Genomic DNA, 17,867 nt, shown 5'->3' with positions numbered 1-17,867 from the left:
TGGATTCACTGTGGGTGTCAGTCTCACCCCTGACAACCTGGGCAGTGTACACAGATTCAGCAGGACTGAAATACTGAATTTATTCCTGACAAAAATCTCCTGATTAAACCGCATTTTCCTTCATGCAACACTTTTTTGCTTTCATTCACATGCTGCATACATACTAAGGCAGTCAAATTTAGCATTTGTCTTAATTTCATGATTTGTGTTTAATTTCCCCTGCACCCCAGTATGATCATCTATTTTACTAACATTTCCTTGATGCGCTAGTTCTTTACACATGTTTACCTATCTAAATTGATCACCAAGAAAGAAATCTTCTCTCAGTATATGTGAGATAGCTATTTTCTACAAGTATTTTCATGAGATAGCACCTGAGCTGGCCAAGCACATGGGGTGGTGAGCTGCATCCCCTGATGGAGTGTAGCAGCATACCTGCTTCCCCCTCTGCTGCCCCTTCCATGCATGCCAAGGAGTGCCAGGAGGAATGGGGGGTGAATTCAATTCTACATGCACCCTAGTGAGGGCCTGTGTATCAGTGGTACTGTGACAGGCACTAATAGTAGCACCCTGGTCACTGATGTGGCTGCAGCCTGCGGAAGGCTGCAGGCTCAGCTATAACCAATTGAACACTTTCTGTTGGGAGATTATGAGAACCTGGGTGGTAATCACTGGTCTAATGATGTAATTGGGAGGATATAAGTGGAAAGAACTGGAAGCTAGGGGGAGTTTAGAAGGTGAAACTGGCTGAGGAGTGAAGGCTGTGGGGAAAGCACCTCTTGCTGTAATCTGGCAGTACACTATTATACTTTGCAAGAAAGCAATAAATACACACACACACACAATGAGCAGGGTAACAACTGGATGTGTGTTTGTGACCATGAGACCACATGAACTGGCTAGACAGTGAAGTAGTGACCAAGGGGCCCTGTGACACGTTCGGGCTTATCCGGGATCATTAACTATCTCAGCTGAGAGAAGGAGACTTGAGGGGTGACCTGCACGAAGGCAGGGGTTCCGGGCACAATGGGCGAGATGCTGCGCTGGCTAGTGGAACAACAAAAGGAGATGCAGCTGGCGGAGAGGCAAACACTTCTAGGTTGGCAGGCAGAGCAGTAATGAACATTACAAGAACTCCTCAAGGAGCAGGCCCAGGTACAGCAACAGCCCCTGCAGAGGCTGATGAGTTCCAGTTAGGGGACTGGAAATCTAACAGTGGGCCTGGGGCTCTGTAAGATGGTTTCAGGGGATGGCCCCGTTGCCTTTTTACTAACCTTTGAGTCGGTGGCCATTAGCACTGGATGGGACAAGGGTGCATGGGCACTTTGCCTAGCCTCTTATCTGGCCGGTGAGGCTCAGGTGCTTTCTATGCTGTGAGTTGTTGTCACAGTGAAGTCAGGAAGCAGATGCAAGGGGCAAACAAGGGTGCGCCAGCTGCCCACACACCAGCTTGCTATCAGTGCAGGGGAAAAGGGCACATGAAGAGAGACTGCCCCTACATGGACTGTGGGTTTTCAGAGTTCTGTGGGTGGACAGGCATAAAACGGGAGTGGGAGAGGCTGGGATAAGGACGATCCCTGTCAAAGTCGAACAAAGAATGACAGTGGCATTGTAGATTCAGCAGCAGCATGTTCCCTCATGCAGAGCAACCTGGTTAGGCTGCAGAGGTGACAAGAGGGGGCAAAAGAAACTATGCATACTGTGACAAAGTTCCTCCTCTACCTTGGTGGGTCCCTGCACTTACTGGCAGATTTGCTCACCTTAGTGATCTTCCCCTCTGGTGGAACCCACAGTCTGAGTCAACTCCTCCGGTGTCTGATCAGGAGTTGGGAGGTTTGGGGGGAACCCGGGCCCGCCCTCTACTCCAGGTTCCAGCGCAGGGCCCTGCGGATTGCAGCTGTCTATAGTGCCTCCTGTAACAGCTGCATGACAGCTACAACTCCCTGGGCTACTTCCCCATGGCCTCCTCCAAACACCTTCTTTATCCTCACCACAGGACCTTCCTCCTGGTGTCTGATAACGCTTGTACTCCTTAGTCCTCCAGCAGCACTCCCTCTCAGCTCCTTGCACCTCTCGCTCCCAGCTCCTCACATGCACACCACAAACTGAAGTGAGCTCCTTTTTAAACCCAGGTGCCCTGATTAGCCTGCCTTGATTGGCTGCAGGTGTTCTAATCAGCCTGGCTGCCTTAATTGGTTCTAGCAGGTTCCTGATTACTCTAGTGCAGCCCCTGCTCTGGTCACTCAGGGAACAGCAAACTACTCATCCAGTGACCAGTATACTTGCCCTCTACCAGACTCCTTACCCCACTGGCCTGGGTCTGTCACAATACATGGGGAAAAGTGCATTTATCCAGTGGCAGCTATCCCCTTGGCAGTAGAAGAAAAGTTTAGATGGCCTGGAGTAGGGATAATAAAGTCATTGCCTTACTTGGTAATGTTAGGAACAGACTGGCCCTCATTCTCCTTATGTAAAAAGGGCAGACAATGGGGGAAAAGTATCCTAACTGGTGGGTCCACCTAAAAGCTTCACAAGTGTAGAACCTCCAGGGAGTCCTCCAGGCCCAGTGTGTGATGCCCCTAGACATATGGCAACAAGCTCAGAAAAATGCAACACACTGGAGGACTTTTGGGGGTGTGGGGGAGGAAACCCGAGAAGAGCGCGGTGACACAGGAAGTATTAGCTCAGGGACATCTAGAGGAGAAGGCGGGCAGAGACTGGGCTGACTCCCAGAAGGAGCAAGCCTGGGGCAAGCCACAGGATGAAGAACAAGCCAAAGAGAGATGGGGGGAGGGTCCTGACAAGGAAGCCTTGGTGGGTGAACTTACACCACTAGTTCTGAACCAGGGCAAGGTAAATCGGGGAAGAGAGATCCCAAGACAGTGGCTCAAGAGAGACAATTCATGTGGATAGATATAGGCCTGGGGCCAAGTAAACTGGAGGAAAGGTCTGTGGGATGTGATTGGTGCGATGACCAGTGGACTGAGAAGGAGCTCTCGGGGAAATCTCCAACCTCTCAGTGTACCTTTTGTGGGTGGAAGGCAGGAGACCCTCATTGGTGGTCTGAGGACCATCCCCACAGGAACCCACAGTAGAATCCCAATTCTGTAAAGAGGGTGTGGCATGGACAGCAAAGACTACCTCTTCCGGAGGCAAGAAAAGGCTTTGGGTGCAATAAGGTGGGGGGAGGTGTGTCACAGGGCACAAATAGTAGCACCCTGATAGCTGATGTAGCTACAGCATGAGGAAGGCTGCAGGCTCAGCTATGACTAATTAAACACTTTCTGTTGGGGGATTATGAGCACCTGGGTGGTAATCACTGGGCTAATGATGTAATTGGGAGGCTATAAGTGGATGGAACAGGAAGCAAGGAGGAGCTCAGAAGGAAAGCTCAGAGGGTGAGACTGGGCTGATGAGTGAAGGCCGGTGGGAAACCCCTCCTTGGCATGAGCCTGCATTATGCTGTTATACTTTGCAAAGAAGGAATAAATACACACATGGTGAATAGGATAACAACCACATATGCATTTGTGACTGAGAGACCACATGAACTGGCCAGGCAGTGAAAAACACTGGATAGCAACCGAGGTGCCCTTTGACAGGTACCACTAAGTCCTAATTAAGAAATGAAGTGATTTTTGACAAAGTGTGCTTAAAATGTTGTGTTGGGTTTTGTTAGCAGCTATTTAATGCAAATGTTTTGTAAACAGATGTAAGAAAATGTATTCTTATTAATGATTCAACAACACCACTCCTAAGGATGCAGACAGCTCCCAATCCACTTTTCTGGACCTACAACAGAAACAGGGAAGGTAAGACATTGTGACGTTTCCAGGTAAAACAAAGAAGAAAAAAATTGGTTGCTTCTTTGCGGAGTGGGAATGTTTCATGCTCTCTATTCAATATAAACAAAAAAAAAAGAGGCACAAATCTACTTTGTTCCTATGCATGTTGCCTTTAGAATGAAAATCTAGAATTTCATTATATAAATATATTTAGATTGTATGATCTTGGGTGGGGGCCCATCTGTTTTTTGTTCTGTGTCTGTACAGCACCTACGACTACTGGGTCCTGGTCCATGACTAGGGGTCCTAGGCACAAATAATAATAATTTGAAAACCAGAAGATGCAAAGTCTAGTTTGATAAGAGCAACATTTTCAAAGACTCCATGGGACACGCAGTGGTTCTTGTGAGGATGTACTTGTGTGAGAGCACAGAATAATGCCTACTTTTGCACGCTCTTGGGGGGACCACCTATTCCCCCCTCCTCTTTTCATAAGTGATTTACCTACAGTTTTTCAGTGTTCCCCAGACACATACTCTGAGGCCTATATGCAGAAGATCTCCTAGAGTATGAAAGCTGCACTCTTGCCACTGCTGGCTTCAATTCAACAAGTAGGCTGCTTTGTAAGAGAAATGATTTTTACATCACAAAGAAGGATTCACCCCCAGGAGATTACAAAATTAAGAAAGAGAAAAAGAAAATTAAGAGGCCTTATCTGTGCAATGCCTACCAAAACCACACATGCACAGGTAGAAACCTTCTCACATTCATTTCCACAGCTGCAGAGGAGCCTTTGACAAAAAACAGATTTAATTCTTTGTGCATGGATTTGGTATCTGGGTAGAATAATGGATCTGATAGGCTTCAGAGTTTAAACATATTGCCCTTCCTCTTCTCATCTGCCATAGCCATCCAATTTATTTCACTGCAATCTGGATAACAGCTTGCTATTTAAGTGAAGGTCACCAGAAGCCCTATGCTGCCCTTTTGCTATACAGCATGGAATACAGCAGAAGGGACCTCAATGCACAGAAGAGGATTGATTGGAGGAGTATGGCTACATAATGAGTCTCCCCTGTCCCCACCTGCTGCGTGGGAACTGAGCATCATGTGGATGAGAGAGTAGCCACAGGAGATGGTGGTTGGAACCAGGATCATCCAGTCAAAATGGCAGGTTTCTTTATAAGGCAATCTCAGTCACAGGGTACTATCACTCAGAGTAGTGACTTTCTTTCAATTGCTTTCACATATTTCAGAGAGTTTGGACACATACCTGTCTGGGGATTTAGCCAATCATAGAATAACATCTTTGTTAGCTAAGCTGCAATTCCAGCTGGTGGGGAGATGAGGGAGGGACAGTGTAGCAGCTATGTGGAACTTCACCCCCATATTATAACCTGAACTCTAAAAGGTCTGGGTCATTTCTGTGTATTCCTATGGCTATCGTACATGAAAAAAATGCTGGCGTGGTTCCTGCCAGCCCACTGGACCCAACGGGATGATGCAGCAGGCTTGTAGCTCTTCAAAAGCTGCACAGCTATGGAGGTCTGCGGTCTTATTCTGAGAGGTTTTTTAATATGGTCCCATGATGCTTGTTTACTCCTTCATACTTATATGTATTATTGATGGGTCAACAACAACTTCTTTTTTTTTATTGGACTAAAGATAACACACTGTCACCAAATTATTCATGCTCATAGAGGACAAATTCATCTCCTTACAGGGCTGTTCTGTTCTTGCTTGTGTATTCTGTTTAATGTATTCATGAGGTTTTTGTGTGTGGGGAATTTTTTTTTTTTAATTCTGTTCTGCTTTCATTATGTACCACACTTTCTTTAAGCCTTTTGGGAGAGCAGAGAACTTCTCAACTTGTTTTCACATTTCACTTGCTGCCTCCACTGCAGAAACAAGGTAGACTTAGGTTGAACTTTTGTGTGTGTGGCTTTTCTCAGTTATTGTGACACACACACACACACACACACACACACACACACACACACACACACACACACGTTATGTATTGCACAATGAAATTTGTTTTTCTGCAATATCATGCTCCTGAAGCCAAGGTTTTTACAGTATACAAACCTAGCTCTGGGAAAGGGCTACATACTGGGGATGTATTCTGAGATCCTTGTTTATCGGTTATCAAAGTAGGTTTTTTTCAGTGTTTGGGGGATTTTGGTGTATTTCTAATAATTGATACTGTTTATGATTCTTGCATCCAGAATTCTTATCCTATTTAGTGTCTAGCCAGGTAACAATGCCTGCTTCAACTCTTCGGAATTTCAATAACTAAATGTACCTAACTATTCCCACTAACTCTTAAGTATTCATTTAGCTAGCAGCTTAGGAAATGCTAGTTCATATAGCCCTTGATCTACTGACATCAGGAGGAGTTATTCACAAAGCAAAAATGGTATGTACCCTTTGCATCCGTTACCTCTGACTTAGTCTCATTCTTCTCTACAACGTTCATAGCCCAGTATGTGTGAAATCCTTCGTTACTAAACTGAAAGTCATCTCAAATATTCAGATCAGCTATTCCCTCCTAAAATGTGATGAGGAGTTGTTCTCATGATGTTTTGCTGCCTCAGAAACAGACCTAGAAAACTGATCCTTTGTTAGGGCTTTGAACCAGAAATACAAGAGATGACATCAGATCTGGGAATTTAAATCTGACTCTTCCCAAAATATAAAGGGTTCAATCTCTGAGGCTTTGGTTTTGGTCCATCACAAAGTCTGTTGCTGGAACCAGCAACCGTTTTCAGATTGTAAACTCTTCAGAACAGGGACCATCTACTAATCTAGTTGTGTACAGTGCCTAGCACAATGGGACCCAATTCTTGGTTGGCCCTTAAGCAATACCATAACAGACATGATTAACAACCTTTAGACACCATCTTGTTTCTAGAGACTGCTGATCATGTCTTTTTTTTAAGTACAAATATGACTACTACCATAAAATGGTCAAGGATTTGCTGATGACAAGTTCTCATCAGGACTTTCTATCTAGTGACATCCATCTTTTTTCCTTGGTGGCAGACAGTGCTATGTGTTATTGCTATGTGCTATCTCAGGGAACAGCCAGTGACAAGAACTGTATAATATTTGCTTGATATTAACCCTTTCAAATTATTAGAGTTTGGTTTTAAAAAAAAAATCTCCAAACTCACCTTTAAAGTTCTAGTGTAAATAACTTTCTGAAGTTCTTCTAGTCCAAAAGGTTTTCCATGTAAACGGTTTGTCTTAGAAAGTCAATGTGAATAATGATAGTTACCTACCATTTGTACAGTGCTTTGAGATCTTCAGACAAAAGGCACAGTATCATTGTTTATTAATCAGAAGCAGCTCAAGCAGATCCAACAAATTATTCATTGTTATTGGAAAGTGTTGGCATGAAATATCAGGCAAGGAGTGTACATGACATGCATTCAGAACCAACAGATAAACTATGAAACAGAAAAGATACTTCTGTTAGAAAACAAGTCTGGTTGGTAACAGGTACAAGGTAGAGAGTGCTATTTTTTTTTCTACAACAGCAGCTCCTGGGGCTATGTCCACATAAGTACTTAGATGCCTACCAGCACCTTTAGGGCCTGAATCCACCAATGACATTCTCAAACCTACTGCTCAGCTGCTGCCTACAATCCTCAAGGCATCTAGGTTTCTACTGGTGGGCACATGTAAAACTGCTTAAGGACTGACACTGCCCCACAGCTAATGAGCTGCTCATAGCCTTAAGCCCTGGTGACCATACTGGTCATACTAGGTGACCGCCTGCCTATCTCCCTAGCAGGCCCCAATCACATTGGCAAGCATTGAGCATCCCTATTGGATTGGACCTGGCACAAAAGACAGCCAGCGATGAGCAGGCTGGGAATTTTGCAGGCTTGGATGGGCATGAGTGGGGATGTTCCCAGAATACACAGTAGCCTAGCAGTTAATACATTCACCTGGCATGTGGGAGACCTAGATTCAAACCTCTTCTCTGCCTAATTTGGAGCAGGGATTGTACCCAGGTTTCTTACATTGCAGGTGATATTTTGGGGTGGTTCTCTCAGTGTCTCCAGCTGAGGCTGCTCCATTTAGTATAAATAAATATTTCCTGGAACAGAGACTGTGATCTGACTCTCTCACATCCCAGTGGGTACCTTGGCCACTAGGCTATACAGTCTTTTTCTCTCTGGCCTGATTAGTACTTATAAAGTGGAACAGCTCCAGTGGGAGAGAGCCCCATCCCAGGTTACCATATAGCCTGGTGGGTAGATTCAACCCCCTTCTCTGTTAGAGATTTGAACCCAGGTCTCCCACAACCCAGCTGAGTGCCCCAACCAGTCTACAGGCTATAATTGGGGACACACAGACACAGACATACCTTACCTACCTACCTCTCTCCCACCCGGCTTAGGCATCTAATTTCGGATGGAAGTTCAAGGCTGAGAATCCTGAACGGAAATGGGTGTGTCCCTCTGGCTTGTCAGGTGCCTAAGGCTCAGATCAGTGGGGGTTAGGAACGTATGGCCCCACCCCTGCCCCTTTCCTATGCATTTTTACTCCTGGCTACCTTAGGCAGCTCCCTATTCCACTTGCTGGCTTCTGAGGAGTCTTTCCTTAGGCATCTAACTCTTCCCATTCATTAGGTGTCCAGGCTGTCCATATAACTTGGGGCTGAAGATTCCACAGATGGCAGGGCATCCAGGAATTAGGCATTGCAATGCCCAAGCCCCTTTATGGATCTAGCCCCTGGTGCCTAAATAAAAATAGGCTGTTTGGAGTCTGAAGAATAAGCAGAAGGGATATATATATATATAACCGGTATTGTGATTGTTCTTGCTAGTTTGACAATAGTGTCAGAGCAGAATGTTTCAGAGGAGAAAGAAAAGCATCAGGTTTATGTCAGAGAGAAAGTGGCAGAAATAAAGATGTTTCTGGAGTCTACCAAAAGTGTAGGGAAAATAAGCTGAAAATGCACAGGATGCTAATAGCTGCACTATGTCCTGTTATGGTCCCAGGCAACCTGGGTGGTAAACCAATGCAGAATACCTAAGGACCGGATTGCTTCAGGATGCCTACATCTGCACAGAAGCTGTAACTATATGTAGACTTGTTCAGTTATCCATCTATGTTAAAAGGTTGCACTCAGCTCTGCTGGAAATGCCTGCTTGAAGGATCATCGGGAGCAGGGCCAGTAGAAGAATGCTTGATCCGGGGGCGTTCTATGAAAAGCTGGTTCTCCTTCATGCTAGTGACATTGCCAGTGAAAATTAGGGAAGACACTGAAATGGGCTCTACTAAAGCCACATAAAATATTAGGCTCTGCTGCATTGCAGAGGGTACGCAGATCCCCAGGAAACATGCTTGTGTCATTATTATGGGCTAAAGCAGGGATTGGTAACCTTTGGCACGCAGCCCGCCAGGGTAAGCACCCTAGTGGGCTGGGCCAGTTTGTTTACCTGCCGCATCCGCAGGTTCAGCCGATCACGGCTCCCATTGGCCGCGGTTCGCCACTCCAGGCCAATGGGGACTGCAGGAAGCAACGTGGGCCGAGGGATGTACTGGCTGCTGCTTCCTGCCACCTCCATTGGCCTGGAGTAGCGAACCGTGGCCAGTGGGAGCCGCGATCGGCTGAACCTGCAGACGCGGCAGATAAACAAACCGGCCCAGCCCGCCAGGGGGCTTACTCTGGCGGGCCGCAGGCCAAAGGTTGCTGATCCCTGGGCTAAAGGTTCACCAAGGGCAGTATCAGGCACACATTAGGATCAGCCCAAGTTACTTTAGATGTAAAAAAAACAAGTGCTCAGTGGTAAGGTTGTCAAAAGAAGGAAAGTCCTGTGTATGAATTTAGCTCTGCACACCCACTGTCGCAAATGTTCCTTTAGATACTTGTGGACCACAAGATGTCATTAACCTTGATGGTAGTTTATGCATGAGCATGAAAAGCCTGATAAAGTCATAGTACAGGCATACCCACATACAAGCTGCTGGAAGAGTGACATCCATTTAAAGATGGCCAAAGGGGCTCCAAAAATCATGCTTTCTATGTGAAGAGTGAACACAGTCAGACAGACGTGAGGTGCCAAAAGCATACCCTCTCAGTCAGCTATGAAGAAAACAGCTATAAAGCTTATCAAAATATCATAACGCAGCACACAGCTACCTGGCCCACTAGGGGTACATATGTAATGCAAAAGTACTTATCTAACGTGGATTATTACAACTACCTCATAGACTTTAAGGCCCAAAGGACCATTGTGATAATCTAGTCTGACCTCCTGCACATTGTAGGTCACAGAACCTCACCCACCCACTCCTGTAATAAACTCTAAACTCCAGCTGAGTTACTGAAGTCCTCAAATTATGATTTAAAGATTTCAAGTTACAGAGAATTCACCATTTACTTGAATTTACCGGTTCGCTGCTCCAGGCCAATGGGGGTGGCGGGAAGTGACGGCCAGCACATCCCTCGGCCCGCGCCGCTTCCCCCAGCCCCCATTGGCTTCGGACGGTGAACTGTGGCCAGTGGGAGCTGCGATTGGCTGAACCTGCGGACGTGGCAGGTAAACAAACTGACCCGGCCCTCCAGGGTGCTTACCCTGGCGGACTGCGTGCCAAAGGTTACCGATCCCTGCTCTGCAGAGGAAGGCAAAAAAAAAAAAATACAAAAAAACCCCAAACAAACCCCCCAATTCTGCAAATCTGACCAGGGGAAAATTCCTTCCTGACCCTAAATATGGTGATCAGTTGGACCCTTAGCATGTGGGCAAGACCACCCAGCCAAACACTGGGAAATAATTCTCTGTAGTAACTCAGCCCTCCCCATCCAGTGTCTTGTCTTCAGCCGTTGGGGATATTTGCTACTAGCACTTGCAGAGCAGCTACATGCCATTGTAGGCAGTCTCATCACACCAGCCTCTCCATAAACTTACTAAGATCAGTCTTGAAGCCAGTTAGGTTTTTTGCCTCCACTGCTCCCTTTAGATGGTTAGAAACCATCATCTCATTTCAAATCTAAACTTGTTGAGGGTCAGTTTATACCTGAGTGCCAAATGCCCACTTTTGCTGCCTAGGCACATATATTGTCTCTTAACTCTGTCTTAGTGCTTCCTCCAGATCACTCTTCTCTGACTGCATTGCAATGTTGTTGGGTGTTTTTGTTTTTTTTTTGCTTATGTAGCATGCAGGCACATGTATGCACATCCTCTGTGCCTTCCCCAGGAACATTAATACAGTGTTGCCTTAATTATGCAGGTACTAAAAGTGCATTTTTAAGGTGCTACAAGTACACTTTATGGTTCTTCCTGCGGGCATTATTGTATGCCACTTCTGTGGAAGAATCTGGCCACCTACGTGGCATGAGAAGGTATTGAAGAAATGAATTATCCAGAATGGACTATAAGAAAGACTGTAGGCCAGATGCTTTTTAGACTTTAATGACAGAAATGTACTTGTAGTGCACTTAAAAAATAGAGCCCATATCTTGATTGGGACCTCTGGAAGTTACAGTAATATTAGTATTAAATAACCAGATAGCAGCAGCAGCCTCCCCCCTGCATATGTTCATCATGGGGAAGCACAACTTGGGCAACAGGGGACTGGCCTTCCACTACCTTCTATCACATGTACACCTGTGCAGCGTGGTTGTAAAATGCTCCTGTCATAAACAGATAGTTAAAGGTTAATGCCTCTTTTACCTGTAAAGGGTTAAGAAGTTCACCTAGCCTAGCTGACACCTGACCAGAGGAACCAATGGGGGAACAAGATGTTTCAAAAGGAAGGAGGGAAGTTTCCTTTGTTTAGTCAGTTTTCAGTTTCAGCCGGAGTGAAAAAGATCAAGGAACCAGCCTCTTATCAGAGTAGTAAGTTTTAGAAAGGAATAAATAGGTTTATGTTTATTTTCTTTTGTAACTTGTCTTGGTGCAATTAGGGGAATTATCAAATTGGGTATTCTTGTGTGTATTAAGGGTTTTGCCCAGGGGAACATCCTGTGTTTTCTATCTATTGTCTGTGAAATTAGCTGGTATGCTGTCTCCCAGGGTTTTTTTTTTCTTTTACCTTTCTTTTCTTTAATTAAAAGCCTTCTTTTTAAGAACCTGATTGATTTTTTCCTTGTTTTGGAGATCCAAGGGAATTGGATCTGGACTCACCAGGGAATAGGTGGAGGAGTCTCTCAAGGCTACCCAGGGAGGGGAAGGTTTTGGGGGGAAAGAGAGGTTAAAAAAAAAAACCCGGTACAGGGCAGGCCGGGGCTGGCTCTGACCCCCCCCCATCCCCGCCCCTTATGCCTGAGGCCCTGCCCCTTCCAGGGGCCAGAGCCAGCCCCAACCCAGCTGCCTACCAGTAAGTCCCTATTTCTACTTTCACCCCTGGCTCCTTGTACAATGTGGGAAATCGAATTAAATACTCAGTGTGGATTAGCTTAATTTTATTACATTGGTAAAACCAGCTTGGTACTAGGGACTGACACATGCCTTGCCTACCTCTAGCAACCTACAGCAAGAATTCTTGTAACTGGTATAGTGACACATGTCTTCTCTTGCCTATAGAAGGTTTTGCTATCTTCCTAGATCTTGTCTGCAGGCTGGGTGCAAGCAGATCACAAAGAACTATTATCTTCCAATCCTGAAATAGTCAATACACTAAGTATCTGTCATCTCCAAAAACCTAAAATGTCTTCTGTAAATTCTCACAATGAATGTGATACTGCAGCTGTACCATGTCACCTTGCATAGGGGGGCACGGATATAAAGTATTTCCCATCCCCACTACAAGAATCAAGAAAGCACGAGTCTTAACATACATAACATCTAAGGACACCTAGAAGTAGAATCCTTTCAAAGGTAAAGCACATTTATACCTTCCCCTTTTCCACCTAGTCTCCATGAGACCTAAAAATAGGGGGCCACAAATAAGCAGTGATACTAGCAGTGAGCAATCTCATTAAAAAAAACGTAGTTAAAAGAAACTTGCAGGATGCCTCCTTGTTGTTTATCATATCATGTTTTCTGTTTCTCAACAGGAATTAACCACAGTATCCTTTCCACGATGCTGATGATTTCTCACTTACTTAGAAATATACACCAACCCTTATAAGAACAGAAAATACAGCGCCATTACAAAATCTATTTGACTGACAACTGCAGGAGAGAGCCCTATGATATGGAACTGTAGAGTTAGAGTAGTAGGAGTTCACATCATGTAACGAAGATGAAAGAAAGCGCAGGTCTGCTACTTAGCAGGGAAGGCGAGCTAATAACAGATGACACCAAGAAGGCTGAGGTGTTTAATGTATATTTTGCTCCAGTCTTTACTAAAAAGGTTAATTGTGACCACATGGTTAACACAATATTAACAAGGGGGAAATAATATGTTAACAAATATTTAAATAAGTTAGATGTATTCAAGTTGTCAGGACCTGATTAAATTCACCATAGGGTACTTAAGGAACTAGCTTTGTAAACACCTAGAGGACAGCAGTGATAAGCAATAACCAACACGGATTTCTCAAGAATAAATAGTCAAACCAACCTAATTTCCTTCTTTGCCTCGTGGGTAGTAGTTATCAATGTTTCACTGTCAAATTAGGAGGAGGTATCTTGTGGAGTTGTGCAGGAGTCTGTCCTGAATCAGGTACTATTCAATATTTTCATTAATGACTTGGATAACTGAGAGTATGCTTATAAAATTTGCAGATGACACCAAGTTGGGAGAGGATGAAAGTACTTTGAAGGACAGAATTAGAATTCAAAATGACCTTGACAAGTTGGATCAACAAGGTAGAATTCAATAAAGGCAAGTGCAAAGTATTACACTCAAGAAGGAAAAAAATTAAAGGCACAGCTACAAAATAGGGACTAATTGGCTACATGGTAATACTACTGAAAAGGATCTGGGGATCTTAATGGATCGCAAATTGAATATGAGTTCACAATGAGATGCAGCTGCTAAAAAAGGCTAATATTCTGGAGTGTATTAACAAGAGTGTCATATGTAAGACACAGGTGGTAATTGTCCTGCTCTGCTTGACCCTGGTGAGGCATCACCTGGAATACTGTGTCCAGCTCTGGGCGTCACATTCAGGAATGATGTGGAAAATTGGAGAGAGTCCAGAAGAGAACAATAATTATCAAAGGTTTAGAAAACCTGACCTATGAGGAAAGGTTAAAAAAACTAGGCATGTTTACTCTTGAGACAAGAAGACTAAATGGAGACCTGTAAACAGTCTCCAAATATGTTAAGGGTTGTTATAATTAGTACAGTGATCAATTGTTCTCTGTGTCCACTGAAGGTGGCATAGCTGGGACAGAGGGATGCTCAGGCATAGTCTGTATAACTACTACACCCCCCTGCTTCCTGCACCTCAGCTTAACTCTTTGCTGAAGCACAGGTCAGAATTCTGTCTTTTCAGAAAACAATACACAGTGTTAAACCTTGGCTATGGTATGTAAATACCTGATGTTAATAGTTCCCAGTCAGTTTCAGCGACAGAGTTCCATAGACTTTCTCAGTAAAAACTAACAAACAATGCACACAGAACATATTGTAAAAAGTATAAAACATTGTAAGCAGTACTGGGAATACTATGAATAAACTTTAGACGGTAAATCTTCTGGTGTTCCTTATACAGACTTTCCCTCCTTTTGTTTCTGTTATAAGTATTCAAATATGAGGTTTCAATATAACATTTTCTGTACTTTAGCACATGCATCAAAACACATTCCCCTCTGATACTCTCTGAGATGACTTTCAGTCTTTACAATCTGACCGTAGAATGCAGTGGGTGTCATCTGGACTCTTCAGAGCTTGTGGAATGGCAGCATCTTAAGGTATGTTTACATTGTAGCTGGGAGTGAACCTCCGAGCCAGGTAGACAGACTCCTGCTAGCTTGGCTCGAGCTAGCACTAAAAATAGAATTGTGGACAGTATGACTCTGGTGGAGGTTTGGGCTACCCACCCAAGCTCAGACCCAGGGGTTGGGTGCCCAAGCTGCAGCAACGTCTATACTGCTATTTTTAGTGTATTAGCTCAAGCCAAGCTAGCAGGAGTCTGTCTACCTGGGCCGTGAAGCTCACTCCCAGCTGCAGTTCAGCAAACAAACAGTCTGGGACTCTCCACAACTAGCAGCTTTCCAGTCCTTGGGTTAATCATTGACTGGTCCTCCCTGTAGCTGGTGAAATAGAAACCTGTAGCCTGTGTCCAGAGTGGTACAGGGAATGGGACCCAGCCCTTACAGCAGTAACTAAACTTAGTTCTGCATCTATCAGTTGCTGATTGGGTCCACAAGGCTCTTCTGAACTCTACTTAAAACCTTTCCCACCCCTTGCTTTCTGATTTGTTCAGCACTTAAAAGGTGATGAGCAAATGATCTACCAGGTGGGTTGCCCAGAATTAGGGTGACCAGACAGCAAATATGAAAAATCGGGACAGAGGGTGAGGGGTAATAGCCTATATAAGAAAAAGACCCAAAAATCGGTACTGTCCCTATAAAATCGGGACATCTGGTCACCCTATCCAGAATGGAAACTTCCTATGTAGTTTTAGAACAGCTACTTAAAATATCTAGCAATTACCATACTCTGTTCTGTAAGTTTCTGGGTCTTTTTGAGTTGCCCTGTTCTGCTCTTTGCACATGTGTGAAGACAGTATCCAGCTAAGATCTATGTCTCCTCCCCTGAAGAAATAAAGTCAAATAATGCAGTTTAAGGTATGTGAGTTTATATTAGGACAAGTATCAGAGGGGTAGCCATGTTAGTCTGGTTCTGTAGAAGCAGCAAAGAATCCTGTGGCACCTTATAGACTAACAGACGTTTTGCAGCATGAGCTTTCGTGGGTGAATACCCAGAAGTGGGTATTCACCCACGAAAGCTCATGCTGCAAAACGTCTGTTAGTCTATAAGGTGCCACAGGATTCTTTGCTGCTATATTAGGACAAGAAGTCATAGGCCTAATCTGCAGCAACGGAGGTTTAGGTTATAGTTAGAAAGTTGTTTTCTAACATCTAAGGACACTTAAGCTCTGGAATAGGCTTCCAAGGGAGGTTGTGGAATCCCCATCAGGGGAGATTTTTAAGAACAGTTTATATGAAAGCCTGTGATCAGGGATGATCTATGTTTATTTGATCCTGCCTAAGCGAGGGGGGTGAACTAGATGATATGTCGAGGTCCCTTCCAACCCCACATTTCTATCATTCTGTGGGCACTTCAATATTAAAAGAGTAGAGATCAATCATCTGATGAGGTAGTCAAGCATTATTTAGTGAATTATAAGCATACACAATCATTACAGGCTCCCCTTTTAAGCATCCAGATTGCCCTGGTTACTCTAGCATCGCCAACAAAGACTTTACTGTTTAACCATCCATCAGTTTGCTCAGTAGAACATTTTGTTATGGTCACTAACATATGTCCAGTTCAGTCACTGCAGAGATTTCATAATTGTTTCATTATTTCACTCAATATTCACACCTGCGAATTTATCCTCATCTGCTTACCCATCTATATCATGGTCAAAGCCTTGAATTAGATCAGTCATGCACCCATTTCTCAGCAAATAAAAAACACAGTGCACCTTCCTTTAACATGCAGCTGCTCAAAGGGACTGATATTAAGTAGACTAAAAAAAAAGGAAAGAGCATTTTCATTATTTTATAAAGCAGGTAGTTATATTGGTATGTCTCACTCTAAGCACCACTTCAATACAATGCCTAAGGCAACTGAAAGCCATTCTAGATGATCCAATAGAATCCACCCTGCCCATTTCAGTAAAGCAGGGTACACCTTGCTTACACAAGCCAACTCATCAACAGAGCAGAGTCTCAGGCAGAGTGAAGCTACATCATGCAGGATCAGGCAGTAAAAAAAATAAGGATGCTGTTGACCTCTCACAGAGGAGGCATCATCTCAATTTGAGTGCTGAGGAATCAATCGTCATGGTAGACACAGTGCTGGAAAATTGTGAAATCCTGTTTGCCAAGGACAATAAAGCAGCCCCACAGGCTGTGAGCTGAGCTGAAAAGTGAACTATTAGGAATGCAGTAGAGACCATTTCCATAGATCACTGCATGACATTTAACATCACTGCAGGAAAAAAAGCTTCCTGATGTGAAGAAAAACTACGTCGCAATTATATGGCTGCGAAAGCCCAGATGATGAACCTCCACGTGAATTGATGCTCCCTTGATGGGAGGAGATGGCAACAGATGTTGACCATAGTACTATCCAGGGGAAAGCCCAAGGAACTGAAATCCCATCTAATAAGTATTAAGGTACAGTTGTATATTCAGTGTTTGTTCATGTTCTTGTATCTGCTATAGAAAACCTCACTTATACTTTTAAAACATCTCATCATGTTTCTCTGCTGCCTTGCACCCTGTGAGTGCAAACTGGGTGTAAAACTATCAGGTCTGAATGGCAGAGATTGACATCTGCTTTGCACATGTGTGAACAATTACACAAGGTGCAAGTCAGAGGAGACTCAAGCCTTCTGTGGTCATTTAGTGACATGGCCAATACTAGACCAGGCCACCCCACATCACTTTGCGTCTTTAAGAGTAGATTTTTAACATGAAGTGCCCACCTGCTGTAAAGGCTCAGCACCTTCAGCCAACTTTTATTACCACTGGCAGTAAGACAATTACTTCAGTGTGCATACAAACCACAGTTGGACCCAGGTCTGCTTGGAAGTCCATTCAAACAATACCAGCAGCACAATCCTGACCTGTATCAGTGGCTGAATAAATGATTGTGGTTAGCACTTTTATAATCTTCACTCTCACCCTTCAAACTATTTAAAGTACCTGGGTATTTCTCTCAATAGCAGTATGAGTAGTGGGTGGGTTTTCAATTCCAAGCATCTGCTTAGGCTTTTGTGTCTCTCAACTTGGATTCAGTGTGAAAGTCACTGTGCTGAAATGGAATCTGATCATTGCACTGCTCATCTGTGGTGTGGTCAGAAGCCATCTGGATAAGTAATTATTACTGGAGCCATATTCCATCCAGCACCGTCACTATTCTGCTCACGCCTTCTCATCTCCCCGCACCTAGGGAACAGCATACATTCACTAATTTAAGCCCCAAAGCAAT

The 17,867-nt window shown here is 44.2% G+C and overlaps 1 protein-coding gene and 1 long non-coding RNA gene across 2 annotated transcripts in view; one reads left to right on the top strand and one right to left on the bottom strand.

Moving 5' to 3' along the window:
* The window catches only part of SLC35F1 (solute carrier family 35 member F1), a 373,073-nt gene that overhangs the window by 80,992 nt on the left and 274,214 nt on the right, over positions 1 to 17,867 (bottom strand). The gene's annotated exons all lie outside the window — the stretch shown is intronic.
* On the top strand, positions 2,739 to 13,630 carry LOC123366315. The gene is made up of 4 exons (XR_006578033.1): positions 2,739 to 2,853; positions 3,711 to 3,812; positions 12,805 to 13,064; positions 13,478 to 13,630. It is a non-coding gene; the product is annotated as an uncharacterized LOC123366315 (long non-coding RNA).

This window comes from Mauremys mutica, chromosome 3 (genome assembly GCF_020497125.1).
Source record: "Mauremys mutica isolate MM-2020 ecotype Southern chromosome 3, ASM2049712v1, whole genome shotgun sequence".
In the NCBI taxonomy this organism is placed as follows: Eukaryota; Metazoa; Chordata; order Testudines; family Geoemydidae; genus Mauremys; species Mauremys mutica.
The sequence above is the reverse complement of the archived record's forward strand: the minus strand, read 5'-3'. Positions and strand labels throughout refer to the sequence as shown.